At 34.9% G+C, this 15,765-nt stretch overlaps 1 long non-coding RNA gene across 1 annotated transcript; it reads right to left on the bottom strand.

The window, feature by feature from the left end:
* Window positions 1–5,539: 5,539 nt before the first annotated feature.
* LOC139736777 (uncharacterized) lies at window positions 5,540–8,861 on the bottom strand. The gene is made up of 4 exons (XR_011711336.1): window positions 8,813–8,861; window positions 8,009–8,074; window positions 7,232–7,300; window positions 5,540–5,606 (listed from the first exon to the last, which is right to left on the bottom strand). It is a non-coding gene; the product is annotated as an uncharacterized lncRNA (long non-coding RNA).
* Between the last annotated feature and the right edge of the window lie 6,904 nt (window positions 8,862–15,765).

Raw genomic sequence — 15,765 nt, 5'->3', positions numbered from 1 at the left:
CATAATTATATTCGAAATAGTTCGTTAATGTGTCTTTGTAACAGTATCAGAGGAGGTAGGTGTACTTAATTATTTTGCAAAACTTGTCCAACGTGAGCGGTTCTTTTCACGCATGTTCACGCAATACATGTATTCAATCGAATCTGGGTTTATCGGAAGGTTATACACATCTAGTTTGAAGTCGTCTTTGATATATGTTTTGCAGAGACAAAGGTTAGTCGTTTCTCTGGCATTTTTTTTTTTTTTTTTTTTTTTTTTTTTGATGGGCGGGGGACAATAAAGGGTATTGTGTAAAATCCTCGTGAAAGTAATGACTCAACATAGTTATTTCCAAAAAGAAAATAACTTCCGAAGTATAGACTCAAATGTTTTAGGCCAAGGAGGTTTAAGAGTTGGAGTTCCAACTGGCTGTAAATATTCAAACAGTTGTCAGATTTCTATTGATGTACCAAAGAATTTCACAGGTGCATTTATGCCTTTGATGATCGATGTTCGAAGCCGCCGTCTTGCTGAGCAATCTGAAGATTCATTTTGAACTTTAACATGATATTGGCCATATTTTGCTTATTTATTTATTGAATGAAATGAAATTTCACTTAATGATAAAGCATGTAAAACAAAAGTCAATCCCGTGCAGAAATTTGTTCAAAAGTGTAAATCAGAGCTGTATCATGTGAAAATGTTTAAAACTGTACCATCCTGGAAAGCCAGTTTTATCACTTTTCCACTTAATTCCGACAAATAAAACTAGCATGGAATAATCTTCAAGTATAATTCTTTATCGATAGATTATATCAGATTAGTGCCCGGGTATGCCCAGTCGAGTAATTTTCATTATCTGCATGGCAGATCCTGTTTGGCACATGCTTCAAATATTTTTGAGCGGCGGCATCGAACATCTAGTAAAGGAAATAAGACGGTTGTGACTCCCTTCTCTTGAACCTCCTTGGTTAGGCCTACTGTTGATGTTATGTAACAGTACATCTATCGAGATCTGTACATCTGGCTGCAGCCGTATGATTTCAATGTTGTTTCGACGTTCGGTAACTATTTCCAACATCAAACCGATGTTACTGTTCATAGTTGTTCTATTAGCAAGCTAGTTTCTGTGTTTGAAAAGAATAGTTTTTATCGTGTCCCTCGGGTGGCGGAAACGAGACATCAATGGTATCGCTATTCCTTCGTCGTCGTTGTTGGCGAGGTCGTCAACAATCTGGTGTATTCTAACTCTTCAGGGGAGGCATCGCATGGCGTACGCATTTGTTATGTTTATAGCATGGTTTCCTATTTGAAGTGATAGATCATTCTGTTAGTTTTTATACATCTTCTTTTTTTTAAGTTTAACTCATTTATCGAAATTCTTGTATTTTTTATAAACATTTGTACTTATTCTTTGTATATTCATTGTTTTTGAGTTCACATTTCGAAGGTGTGTTTGTATTGTAGTGTTTGGTGGTGTAAAATGAACAGACTTGATGACACTACTATCACTGGTGGTTAATGCTTCATTATGCTCATTATGCCCATGTAATCTCATTCGCATGCTCATCATACCCGAAGACACTTCCAAGACACACCCATTCAGAAAGGCATAAGACTGCATGCATACATTTATATCTATGTGTAGTTATATACCATGTACATCCACATAAGAGGCTTGTTACATGACTGTGTACACGAATTACGCCTTGCGTCGTATCTATGTTTAATAAAGTGTGTGAAGACTGCTGAGATTATTGGTAGTCATTTTTTTCTTTTATACGTGTGTGTGCCTGTTATCCGTAAACTGTAACGATTTGAAGACAAAGGGTGTGTATGCAAGTGTTTATATACTTGCCTGAGGCCCATTTCATAAAAGATGTTAGGATAGCCAGTAGCCGATTTTTTTTATTTATTGTTTGTTTGTTTGTTGGTTGGTTGGTTGGTTGGTTGGTTGGTTTTGTTTTGGTTTTGTTTGGTTTGGGTTTTTTTTTTTTTTTGGTTTTTGTTTTGTTGTTGTTGTTGTTGTTGTTTTGTTTTGTTTTGTTTTTTGGGTTTTTGGGGGGTTTTTTTTTTTTTTTGTTTTGTTTTGTTTTGTTGTTTTTTTGTTGTTTTTTTTTGTTTTTTTTTTTGGGGGGGGGGGGGGGACCAGGGCGCGCACATCCCCTTTACAGAATACAATGTACATGTACGTGGATCCGTCACTGATAGCAATTTCTGTTGGAATAGCAACTTCCCATAGCAACAGCCAATTATATTATAATCAGAATGAATTAATAATCTGGATTCTTGTCGTTACCATGACGATTGCCATTCCAGCAAGAGTTGCTATGATACCAACTTTTTGTATGGAATGGGGCCCCAGATGTATTGTATAAATGACAAAAAAATGACACTCTCTCAATCTTTAATAACTCAAACCACACATCGGATGATACAGTAAGCCCTATGCTGTGTACTGAAATTGACATGAGTTACAGCTGAATAGTGTTCACTTATGAGTGTTCGGTGTAGTCCTCTACAAATGTGTATTTACAATGATCCGTGTTAGATGTAACACCCATGGTGTAAAATCCAGGGGCGGATTCAAGAATTCCTCAAAGAGGAGCGCCTTTACAAATTAAAGAGGGAGGGGGCGTACGCGCCCCACCCCCATTTTTTTTTCTATTTTTCCTCTCTTTTGTTTTAACAAAAATAAATAAATAAATAAATAAAAGGGGGCAATGCGCTCCCGCCTGGATCCGCCGCTGAAATTTAACACCGATGTTTTTGCGGTATAGATGGTTTGTGTGCAATGTGTATGTGTGTATGTCTGACCCGGACTCTGACCATCAGACTCCTACATGTATTTGGGAGCTGCATCCGGGAGGTAAGCTGGAGGTAGGTGGTCGTAGGTCATGAGTGGCTGATGCATCCAATGAAACAATATTATAACGCCTGTCAAACGTCTCGGTCAGAACAATTTTTTTTAATTTTCACCCTATGATCCGTCACTTTAACTCGTATACTTATAGTAGTGTGAAATGAATTCATCTCATGATACTTTAATTTAGATATAAACGCAGTGACGTACAATTGCATATCAAATTTTGTTTTGGGTTTTGTTTTGTTTTGTTTTTTGTCCCGTAGAAAAGTTCTCTACGGGGAAAAAAAGCAAAATTTGATTTGCGTCGCTGCGTTTATACAATTGAGTATATCATTAGATGAGAACCAACAACAAAGAGAAGTAAATGCTCGTTAATACGCCGATTTCAGTGATAACAACGCAAGGATAGGATTTATTGATTAAAACAACCGTAAAGAAATGCATGTTCGTCGGTATTTATAGACCATAGCGTTTTCAATGTTCATTACACGTTTCACGAATTTTTCCTCCCAAGCGAGGCTACGTAACAAATCAAACGCTATATACCTTGCACATTTTGCCCGTGCAAAACGGCACATAACATCTGTCAAAATGTGCGGTATAGATAGTTTCTTTTAAGACATGGAGCATAATTTCCGAGCATGTTTTCAAAGCATCGCATGCACACTGTTAATCAATGACACCCGGTTACCTGGCCCTCCAGAAGAAAAACAAAGTGATAAAAACGATTGTGAGATGTATGCGGGGATAAATACAAAACACTCCTGGTTATTTTGATAAATAAATTGGTGTTGCAAGTCACAGAATAACGTTTGTTTTAGGTTTGTACAAAGATAACATTTTAAGGCACATGAAGCATCCCGTCTCCTCAAAGATGAAAAAGAGATTTGGGAGTGGGGGGGGGGGGGGGGGGGGTTGTTTTGCTTCACCAGAGAGTATCTTACTCAAATTAGGTGCGGAGTACAGCTGTTCAGTCCGACCTCTCCTATCCTGCCTCCGTTTATCCGGACGCGATTTCGCCATGATTTTTTTTTTTTTTTTGTTTCAATCTAATGATTACAGGGGAAAGGGGGATTCTAAACTCAGATAAAAATTCCTGCACAAACTCACATGAATGACTGAATATCATTTCCAACATACATCAAATTTTCATACAAATAACATTCATTCAGACATTCACTACCCCCAAATCGCAGCAAGAACATTGACGGAAAAATCTGCACCAAATCAGGGCACTGCGCGGACAATCGTTCATTGACCAAATTATCAGAAAAATCTGAAAGCAGACGAGAAGGGGAGGACGTGACATGTTAACGCAAAACTAATACATGTGCATGTATAGCTACCACTGGGTAGGCAGCTGTGTGTATTAAACAGTGAGGCTCCTATATCCGGCCAAATCTCTTATCCGGATGAGCGCCGGTCCCGACAGGTCCGAAAGGAGAGGTCAGACTATGTTTCAAATTTGAATAACATGTTTTTGCTTTGCTTGTTTGCATGAAATTCAGTGGAGAGACAGTCTACTTTCGATGATACGAGAAATATATCAAATAGGCTTCCGTACACATGCTCAAATATTGCTTATTTACAGCTTTAGACCATTATCATTCTCTTCTTGACATTCTTCCGTCACAATATAGTATATTCTGTGCCACTATAAACAGAGCAATAATTTTCTTACACTACTCTGCTATGATAAAGTGAATAATGTGAGAAATTTTCCACAAAAAACTCTTAACACATCTGAACAGTGTCACGGTATTTGGACTTTAATAAAAGAGTACTCAATGTAACTCTGATTGTATTCCGCAGTATAGATGTAAATGTATAATGCTGAGTGGAATAAACGATATCAACAGAACAAAAGATGCACATTTTTCATGAATATCTACAAATTTCGACGGGTTTTTTTTGATAACCAGACACGCAAATCAAATATAATTATGCATATTATGCCGCTTTCTCATTAGCTAGTGATAGAGGTCTGTAATTTATAATGTGGACTGCATAATATTAACGACTAAAATGATAAGTAACAAATTGACTGATTAAAAAAAAAATGTATTGTATTCGTGCTGGATGCTGTATTCCCATGTAGCACAAAATGAATACAAAGTGAATCGTGTCCGATGTCATTTCCTCTCAGTCAAAAATCCACTCCTCATAGTATGCCTGTTGGACAAGAAAAAAAAATAATCATGAATAGATAGATAAAGAAATAACTGACAAAGATAAATAATAACTAAACACAACACCCAAGCACATACACAACATAATCCCGCAACAAAAGCCAATACGCCAGTAATTTTCATTACTTTCAACAATGAAATATTGACGTCGGGCACCAAAATTTCATATTCAAACATTTCAGTGGTCCGAACGTCCCACCGGAGGAAAAGGCACCCACAATGAATAAATGTGTGTGTATACAATGTATGTTTATATATATCTACATATATATATATATATGATATATATATATACATATATATGTATATATATATACATACATTTATATATGTTTATATATATATATGTATGTATATAGCCATATAATGTATACATATATATATATATATTTATGTAGCGTAGAACCTGGTTATGTATACACCACATGAGATGAAATATATTAAGATGTGGGTAAAAGTGGGTAAAATAATCGAGAGAAAAAAGGATTACTGTAAATGTATCTTACATCCTCGTCTACTCGTTTCGCTTCTCTGGCATCCTCTGGATATTCAAAGACTGCACCATTTCCAGTCTGGCGGGTTCAAGACAAAGGATTTAAAATAGAATTTAGCTCATATTCAATAAACAACAGCGGATTCAGTGAATGGAATATAATAATGAAGTTCGGGGAAACCGCAAAGTTTCGGTTAAAAAAATAATACTGTAGATATACATGCATATATAAATTTATAATAATGTGAAATAGATTTCATGCAGCTGATTAAAAGTGTATAGCGAACATACTACATGCTGCCGTACTATGTAAAACAATTATGATATCAATTTTGTCATTGGTTGAATTATATAGCACTACATGACATTCAGCGTCATATTATACTACTAGTAGTGTACAATGCAGGGTCTTGCCTTCTACTATAGAATTTTGCACAGGGAATCAATGATGCATATGTGTTGCACTGTCATGCACAATGAGTCTGCGAATTCAATATCATACAGTTCGTCATTATAAAAACAAAATATTGATTATGCCAAGGCTATTTGTACATGCATTTGCATACATAACATGAGATTATGACGATAGCTAATGAGCTGACAATGTCACCTGCTTGTCTTGATTTATTTAGAGTGTATAATTTGTGACAGAAGTTCCCTGACTGACAGACATGACGGATTTGATGAGGTTTTGAAATGTCGATGATGTAACATAGACTGAACTTCTTAAATTTCCTTTCGGAAAAAAAGGATTGGTTTATTTAATCCATCTGCCCTTTCTTTCTTTCGCGCCGCTGTGTATGAAAAAAAAAACGGCAAGACAAGAAAAATGCTGAAACATGACCGGGTTTTTTTTTTTCTGCAATGAAGGTACCGAAGTTTTCTTGACAGAGTTGCAAACATGCATCGAATCAAGACCGTCTTACAACAGACGTGAATTCCATATCAGTGAGGTAGGTGTGGGTAGAGCGAAATAGTCTAATGAAGTGCTGGTGACATAACGAAACACATTTGTTAAACAAAAAGTAGAAAAAAAGTAGACTAGAATATAAATTCTCCAAGATGTGCGGTCTCTTCTTTCGCGTGAGATATAAATGAGAATTCATTGCGGCCATTGGAGAAAGCGTTGTTCACATTATTATTTGAATTGTATTGATGTATAGACGTAGCTCTCCATTCCACACAAGAATAAGACATGATATTAAATCAGCTTCCACAATAACTATACTGGAGTTGCCGTCATAAGCATTAAGTATATGGGTAACCATGGTAAACAGCCATGCGACAAGTTACGGCGAAGATTTCGGATACAAGTATGTACCATGAGCGTTACGATGGTAATGAATAAACATTACACTTCATGCGAGCTTGTCCTATAGTACAGTTGAAACTCGATATAAAGAGATCTGATATAACAAAATACCTGATATAACAAACTAATTCCTCCGGTCTCAGTATATTCATTTCCTTTGTTTTGTATTGTTTACTGACTACTGATATGACCAAAAAAAATCTGATAATATAAAGAAAATTTGTCGCGGTCCCAAGGATCTCTTTATACTGGGTTTCTACTATACTATTCAATAGACGATCGACACTACATATCATACGTACATATGAAATGAAAAAGACATAATTGAAATAAAGGTAGAAGTTTATAAAAGGGGATAAAACTAAAGTCAAAGAGAAGGAATCAGATCTTACTTTGTCATTTGCTCGTTTCTCTTCGTTGGCAGCCTCTGGATATCCCGAAACTACACCATTTCCTACTAACTGGTCGGATAAAGGAAAATTGAAATGGAGTTGGTTTACTAGAATTGAATTGATATAGACGTCCATGAGAATAAGACATTTTGTATTGATTTTGTTAAGCAGCGTCTTTTTTCCCCTTTATTATGTGACTCTGTAGTTCACTTGATTTTTTATCCTTTGCTGTAAATGAAGTTTATTTTTAACAAAAAAAAAGACTTAACTAAAGAAGAGAGAATAAGGCATTATATTTTACGCTTCCTCAATTACTATTCAGGAGTTGCCGTCACAAGTAGTAGAATAATCATGGTAAACAGCCTTGCAAAAAGTTAAGTCGAAGATTTCGGATACAATTACCATGGCGTTATATACTTTGATGATGTATGAACATACACGTCTTCATATGAGCTTGTCCTGGTACAGTTGAAACTCGATATAAAGAGATCTGATGTAACGAAATTTCTATACAACATACTAATTCTCCGGTCTTAGTGTATTCATTTCCTTTGTTTTGTATTTTTTATTGACTACTGATATAACTAGATATCTGATATAAAGAACAACAAATTATCTTGGTCCCAATGATCTCTCTATACTGAATTTCCACTGTACTATTCAATAGGGGATTGACACTTACATAAACATACCAAAATAATGAATAAGACAAATGAAATAAATGTAGACGTTTATAAAAGAGTATAAAACTAAAAGAGAAAAATAATCAGATCTTACTCTGTCATTTGCTCGCTTCTCTTCGTTGGCAGCCTCCGGATATCCATAAACTAAACCATTTTCTACCTAACATGGATAAAGGAAAGTTTAAATGGAGTTTGTTTTACTTGAATTGCATTGATATGGACGTATACGCCTCCTCCAGGAGAATAAGACATTATGTATCTTCATTTTGTTATGTTGTGTCTATTTTGACCTTTATTTTGTGATTCTGTAATTCACTGGATTTTTCTTTTTATTCTTTGCGGTAAATGCCATCTAATTTTTTACCGAAATATGCTAAACTGTATAAAAAGAATAAGACATTACATTATACTTACGCTCTCTCAATAACAACTGTATATACCGGAGTTGCCGTCATTATTACGCCATCTAGTAATCGTCGTGGTAAACGGCCATGCAACAAGATAAGTCGAAGATTTCGGATACAAGTACCATGGCTTTACTATGTTAATGAATGAATTATATACACTTCATGCAAGCTGTATTATTCAGTAGTTGAAACTCGATATAAAGAGATCTGTTGTAACAAAATACCTCATACAACAACCTAATTTCTCCGGTCTTATTGTATTCATTTCTTTTGTTTCGGATTATTTATTGACTACTGGTGTAACAAAATATCTGATATGAAGAACAACAAATTGCCTTGGTCCCAATGATCTCTCTATACTGAATTTCAACTGTACTATTCAATAAGGGATTGACACTTACATAAACATGCGAAATGAACAAGACATGCGAAATAAAGGTAGACGTTTGTAAAAGGGATAAAACTAAAGGACAGAAGGAATCAGATCTTACATTGCGGTCTTTTGCTCGTTTCTCTTCGTTGGCAGCCTCTGGATAGCCTATAGCTCCACCATATTCTACTAACTAGTCGGATAAAGGAAAATTGAAATGGAGTTTGTTTACTTGAATTACATTGATGTAGACGTATACGCCTCATCCACGAGAACAAGACATTTTGTATTCATTTTGTTATGCAGCGTCTTTTTTTCCCTTTGTTATGTGACTCTGTAATTCACTTGATTTTTAATTCTTTGCTGTAGATGCAATCTATTTTTTACACAAAAGAGAAAAAGAGAAGATAAGACATTATATTTTGCGCTTCCTCAGTAACTATTCTGGAGTTGCCGTAGCATCTAGTAAAATAATCATGGTAAACAGCCATGCAAAAAGTTAAGTCGAAGATTTTGGATACAAGTACCATGACGTTACTTTGATGATAAATGAACATACACATTCTCAGAAGAGCTTGTCCTAGTACAGTTGAAACTCGATATAAAGAGATCTGATGTAATAAAACATCATTATAACATACTCATTCTCCGGTCTTAGTGTACATTTCGTTCAGTGTTTTGTATTGTTTATTGACTACTGATATCTGTTATAAAGAACAACAAATTGTATTGGTCCCAACGATCTCTTTATACCGAGTTTCCACTGTACTATTCAACAATATTCAATAGGTGGTTGACTGACACATAAACATAATAATGCGACATGAACAAGACATTATAAGATAAATGTAGAAGTTTATAAAAGGGGATAAAACTAAAGGAGAGAAGGAACCAGATCTTACTCTGCTTTTAGCTCGTTTCTCTTCGGTGGCAGCCTCCGGATATCCCGAAACTGCACCACTTTGTACCTGACATGATTAAAGGGAAGTTGAAATGGATGGAGATTGTTTACTTGAATTGCATTGATATAGACGTATGCGCCTCCTCCAGAAGAATGAGACATATTGTCTATTCATTTTATTATGCTGCGTCTATTTTGACCTTTATTTTGTGATTCTGTAATTCACTGGATTTTTCTTTTTATTCATCGAGGTAAATGTCATTTCTTTTAAACCAAAATATACTAAACTGCAAATAAAAGAAAAAAAAAAGAATAAGACATTACATTACGCTCTCTTAATAACAACTATATATGCTGGAGTTGCCGTCATTATAGCATCTAGTAATCATCATGGTAAACGGCCATGCAACAAGATAAGTCGAAGATTTCGGATACAAGTATACCATCGCAATGACTTAACTATGATAATGAAAGAATTATACACTATTCATGCAATCTTGTCCTAGCACAGTTGAAACTCGGTATAAACAGATCTGTTGTAACAAAATACCTCATACAACAACCTAATTTCTCCGGTCTTATTGTATTCATTTCTTTTGTTTTGGATTATTTATTGACTACTGGTGTAACAAAATATCTGATATGAAGAACAACAAATTGCCTTGGTCCCAATGATCTTTCTATACTGAATTTCAACTGTACTATTCAATAAGGGATTGACACATAAACATACGAAATGAACAAGACATGCGAAATAAAGGTAGACGTTTTATAAAAGGGTATAAAAACTAAAGGAGAGAAGGAATCGGATCTCACATCGCGGTCTTTTGCTCGTTTCTCTTCGTTGTAAGCTTCTGGATATCCTATAACTCTACCATTTTCTACCATCTGGTATAGTTAGATAAAGGGAAGTTGAAATGGAGTTTGTTTACTTGAAATGCATTGATGTAGACGTATATGCCTCCTCCACGAGAATAAGACATTTTGTATTCATTTTGTTGTGCAGCTTCATTTTTCCCTTTATCATATTATTCTATGATTCACTTGATATTGGATTCTTTGCTTTAAAAGGCAATTCATTTTTTACCCCCCAGAAATATACTAAACTAAAGAAAGAGAGAATAACACATTATATTTTACGCTTCCTCAGTAACTACACAGGAGTTGACGTCATAATTATAGCATCTAGTAAAATAATCATGGTAATTTTAATATTACCTTATTTTGATTACGGAATTTTAGCATGGGGCAGCGCCCATCAAATTTTATTAGATAAATTATTGTTATTGCAGAAAAAAAGTACTTCGTATTAGCTGTTGATTTTAAAAATTAAAGATGTGTTTCTTTTTCAACTGGGTCAGTTCATGTTCAACTACAACACAAATGCTCTCCTCAATATTTTTAATTCAAAATTTCCACGAAATCAATGTTTTCATGATTATCCTACTAGGCGGTCTAATGAATTTCATTTACCTCTTTTCCGTTTTCAGAACCTTATTAGCTCAGAATACATTAATATACACATTAATATACACCGGCCCTAAATTTTGGAATTCATTAAGTTCTGAAATGAAAAATTCTCCATCGTTATATTCTTTTAAGCGTAAATTATTCTTTTTTGTTAAATTCTGGCTGAGATATTAATTTTCATTACCTATATAGGTTACAGCAAACATACGGTCCATCATCAGTTATTGAATTCATCCTTTCGCAATGAAAAAAACGCCATTATAGAAAGTAATGAAATTCGGCACTTTATTTCCTTAGTTTTTCCACAGCTGCGTGCAGTCACCAGCTGTTTGAAATACCTCCTCAATTCCCTCTTCCGTTTATCTTGTCCAGCGTGTAGGCATTCTATCTCTGTATATTTCTTTGCTTTCTTCTTTTTAATTTTGTTTTTGCTCTATTCCTTTCAATCATATCCCCCTCAGTTTAGTCATGCCATGTTGTTGTGTCTCTGTTGTTGTTTCACTTTGTCTTGTTTTCTGCATTATGTATTGTGTACTTGTAATTGTAATAACTATTTTTGTAGATATTCTTGAGTGGTCCACAATCTACAAGCAATGCTTTTTAGTGGACCTCACAGTTCTCATTTTTTACCTTTCAAACATATCTTTGTAATTCCAGTATGTGTGCATATCTTTATACGTTTGTTGATTACCATTGATTATCATATACTTTGTAATGGATATATGCTTATAATTGAATTTTTGATTCACTTTGTGTTATGTTTTGTTGAAAGAAAAATGAGAATGAAATGAATGAAATGAAATGAAGGGGATAAAACTAAAGTCAAAGAGAAGGAATCAGATCTTACTTTGTCATTTGCTCGTTTCTCTTCGTTGGCAGCCTCTGGATATCCCAAAACTACACCATTTCCTACTAACTAGTCGGATAAAGGAAATTTGAAATGGAGTTTGATTACTAGAATTGCATTGAGACGTCCATGAGAATAAGACATTTTGTATTGATTTTGTTATGCATCGTCTTTTTCCCCCTTTATTACGTGATTCTGTAATTACTTGATTTTTTATTCATTGCTTTAAATGTAATTTATTTTTGAAGACAAAAATATACTAAACTAAAGAAAGAGAGAATAAATTATACTTTCAATCCTCAATAACTATTCAGGAGTTGCCGTCATAATAGCATCTGGTAAAATAACCATGGTAAACGGCCATGCAACAAGATAAGTTGAAGATTTTGGAAACAAGTACCATGACGTTACTTTGATGATAAATGACGTGTCAAACGTATATACATGATATCAAAACCGTCTTTCAACAGACTTCAATTCCACATTAAACGAGAGTTTGGGACAGTGAAATAGTCTGGTGAATAGGTGTCAACATAATGAAACGCGCTTGTTAAAAAGAGAAAGGAAGAGATAGATGACATAATATAAATTACTTGCCTCTCGTGAAGAATATAATCAAGAATTTATAAATTAGCGACTATTCGAGAAAGCATTGTTTGTTCGAATTGCAAGACATAATCAATACGCCTCTAATATGGAGTAAGGCATAATATCGTATGCTTCCTTAATAAGTAGGCCAACAGGATTGGAAACTCGGTATAACGAGATCCTTGGACCAAGACAAGCTTTAGTATGCTCTCTGTATCAGATATTTTTTTTTATATCAGTAGTCAATAAACAATACAGAACAAAGGAAATAAATTCACTGGGACCGGAGAAATTAGTTTGTTATATCAGGTATTTTGTTATATCATATCTTTTTATATCGAGTTTCCACTATAATATAAGCATGATAAGGGAGTAACCGTCATTGCATCTTATGTAATCATGTTAAAAGGCCACTAATCTCTACATGACGCCCGGACATGACGATGGGGACTTCGGGTTTAACCAAATCGGATTAACGTAAAAACTTAATGTCTTTAAGCATTCCAGGTACAAGTCTCTCTGAGAAACGCACACATGCACATAATTATACATACACATCAGACGCGCGCACACAATAATTATTCTTGGTCTCTAATATAGAATGATTTGACTTTAAGGGGATGGCTAGTATGAACTGATCAGTTGGAATCAGTGGGAATGCTGGGGCTAGTTTAATGCCCCGTCACTGCACAAGCATGCTAGCCTGGAAACATTAGACTGCACATTACTTGAATATGAGACCATTCTGAAGCAAATGATTTTCACACAACAATAATAATATATAATATATGATAAATATATAATGTACTCTTAAATGAATCCCACAAGGATTGGAACAATCACCCCCAGCATTCCCACTGATTCCCACTGATCAGTTACTAGTCATCCCCTTTAAAGGCCATACATCATCATTTTCCTTCATGTCTCCTTGCAAGTTAAAAAACAACAACAAAGGTTTGAATTTATAAGAACACTTAAGGTTGTCTCATTTTCTCAAAAGAAAAACAAAGAGGAAACATTGCATGACTTTCTATATTCAACACCACCCTCTTTATGCGTTCAGATGATTACATCCTTTTTGGAGCATAGAACAGGATAATATTGATAGCTACTTACTCTCTCTTCGTAATTTTAACTCACTTTTTAACTTTGTACTAAATCCAGATGACAAAAATTGTTTGTTATTCATGTATTCACCTCACGTAAAATATAACTCATAAAGCTTTAAATTACAAGGTATACATCAATGTCTTGTATACATAATTTGTATATCGTCAGAGTAGAGAGAATTAACGACTTGAATCTTACTTTGTCACCGCTGTTACTATAACCTTCGGTTGGGTTGTCTGCGCCCGCTCTCCGTTTCGTCACAAACTGTTCCTGGGTTGTTAACAGAAAAAAGGTTCAAGAACTGCTATAGGGGGATGATAAGTTCATAATGCTATTTTGACGCTTCGCTGAAGTCGCAATTGAAAATAAGTTGGACGATGATTACAAGAAAACGGAGACTTGTATGCTAACACCGACGTTAAAAGTTAGGACGGCTATAATACAGGGACAAGTTACTATGTAAAAATTCATTATTATTCACATTATTATTCACACGCACACACACGCACATAATATGTAGTTTCATCTCTACTTCCAGATAACATTGTAATAATAATAATATTGATAATAATAATGATAATATTAATGATACTAATAATGATAATATTGATAATAATAATAATGATAACAAGGTCTTATTTATCCAGGGTAGCCTCTTCAGTGTTGTTACTGCTCTACCAGAGGGCCCTGCCATTATCATTACCCTAGCGTTGCCAGGCTCCCATTTATACACCTGGGTGGAGAGGGACATTGTGGCTAAAACATCTTGTCCAAGAACGTAATCGCTGAGCGGGACTCGAACTCGGGTCCTCCGATCGGGGGTCGGGAGTCTTATCCACTATGCCACAGCCCACCCCCCCCCCCCAAAAAAAAAAATGAATGTAGATTTTTGTAGATGCTTACTAAAGCCTTCTGGTCTCTCGTAGCTGAGATGTATGCTCTCTTTCCTCCTGTCGTGACGATTACGTAAGAAAGAGTGAAAGAGAGAGGGAGAGAGAGGGGGAATGAAAGTAGTAATTTCATTTCATTTTCATTTCATTTATTTCATTTCCAACAACATTTTCATACACAAAATAACACAACATCAATACAATGTCGTAACAAAGAAAAATACGTGAAGTTAACAATACTACGCATGAAAAAAGCAAGAGAAAATTGAATTAAAACTAAAGTTGCAGGAAATGGAGGAAACATGCTAAAAGCTATCAAATAAGCTTGTATTTTGCAGTCTCCTCGTGGACAAAAAGACTAAATAACATCAAAAGGCAATTAGCTAGACATAAACGGTGCACAACACATACAGTCCTATACAAACAAACAAACAAACAAACAAACAAAAAGACGGACAAACAAACACAGGCAACCTCTCTTGTAAAGAGAAAGATAGAGAAAAACAAAACACATGCAGTGAAGGAAAAAGAGGAAAAGAGGCAATTATTTTGAAAGAAGAAACAGAAAGAGACAAGAGGACAGGAAAAAGGCGAGAAAGGAGAAGAGACGAAGGGTCTGTACCAGCACACGCGAGGCACATGGTGCGATGGATCACCGAGTTATGTGTACATAATGTAGGAAAGTAATAGATAAAAGAAAAGAATGAGTATAACGAATAAAAAAGGAAGCTCAAAATTAAGGGTAACTAAAATATAGCTCATTAAACTAAATAAGAATTCATGAACAACTTCTTCAGTTTGAATGTGAATGTATTTAAACTTAGAACTTGTTTCATACTATTATCGAGAGAGTTCCAGAATTTGGGGCCAGTAAAAGAAAATATAGATTTAGCAAACATAGTCCTAGTTAATGGCAAATGAAATGAGTAGGATTGCCGGGTAGGATAAAGGTAAACAGTTCTATTTTTAGTGAACATGGACTCAAACACGAATGGGAGAGAATTATTGGTAAGTTTGTACATGAATTGTCAGAGCTGTAGAAAATACAAAACCTTTACCTTTAAGATTTTGTTTTCTTGTAATAACACATAATTCAATATAGTAGATAACAGGAACAACCTCAATTTCAAAACAAACAACCTCAGTCTCATATTTTTGGCTCAGAAATAATTGAATACCCCCCGCCCAAAAATAAAAAAGAGGGGGGATGGTCGAACAAAAACAAATACTGTAGTGTTGGACTCGTAAGCATTTTTATCGTTGTTTTT

This window comes from Diadema antillarum, unplaced genomic scaffold, assembly GCF_040938485.1.
Source record: "Diadema antillarum isolate AM-2024a unplaced genomic scaffold, OU_Dant_1.0 scf00000028, whole genome shotgun sequence".
Lineage (NCBI taxonomy): Eukaryota > Metazoa > Echinodermata > Echinoidea > Diadematoida > Diadematidae > Diadema > Diadema antillarum.
This window is presented reverse-complemented; position numbering and strand designations above follow the sequence as displayed.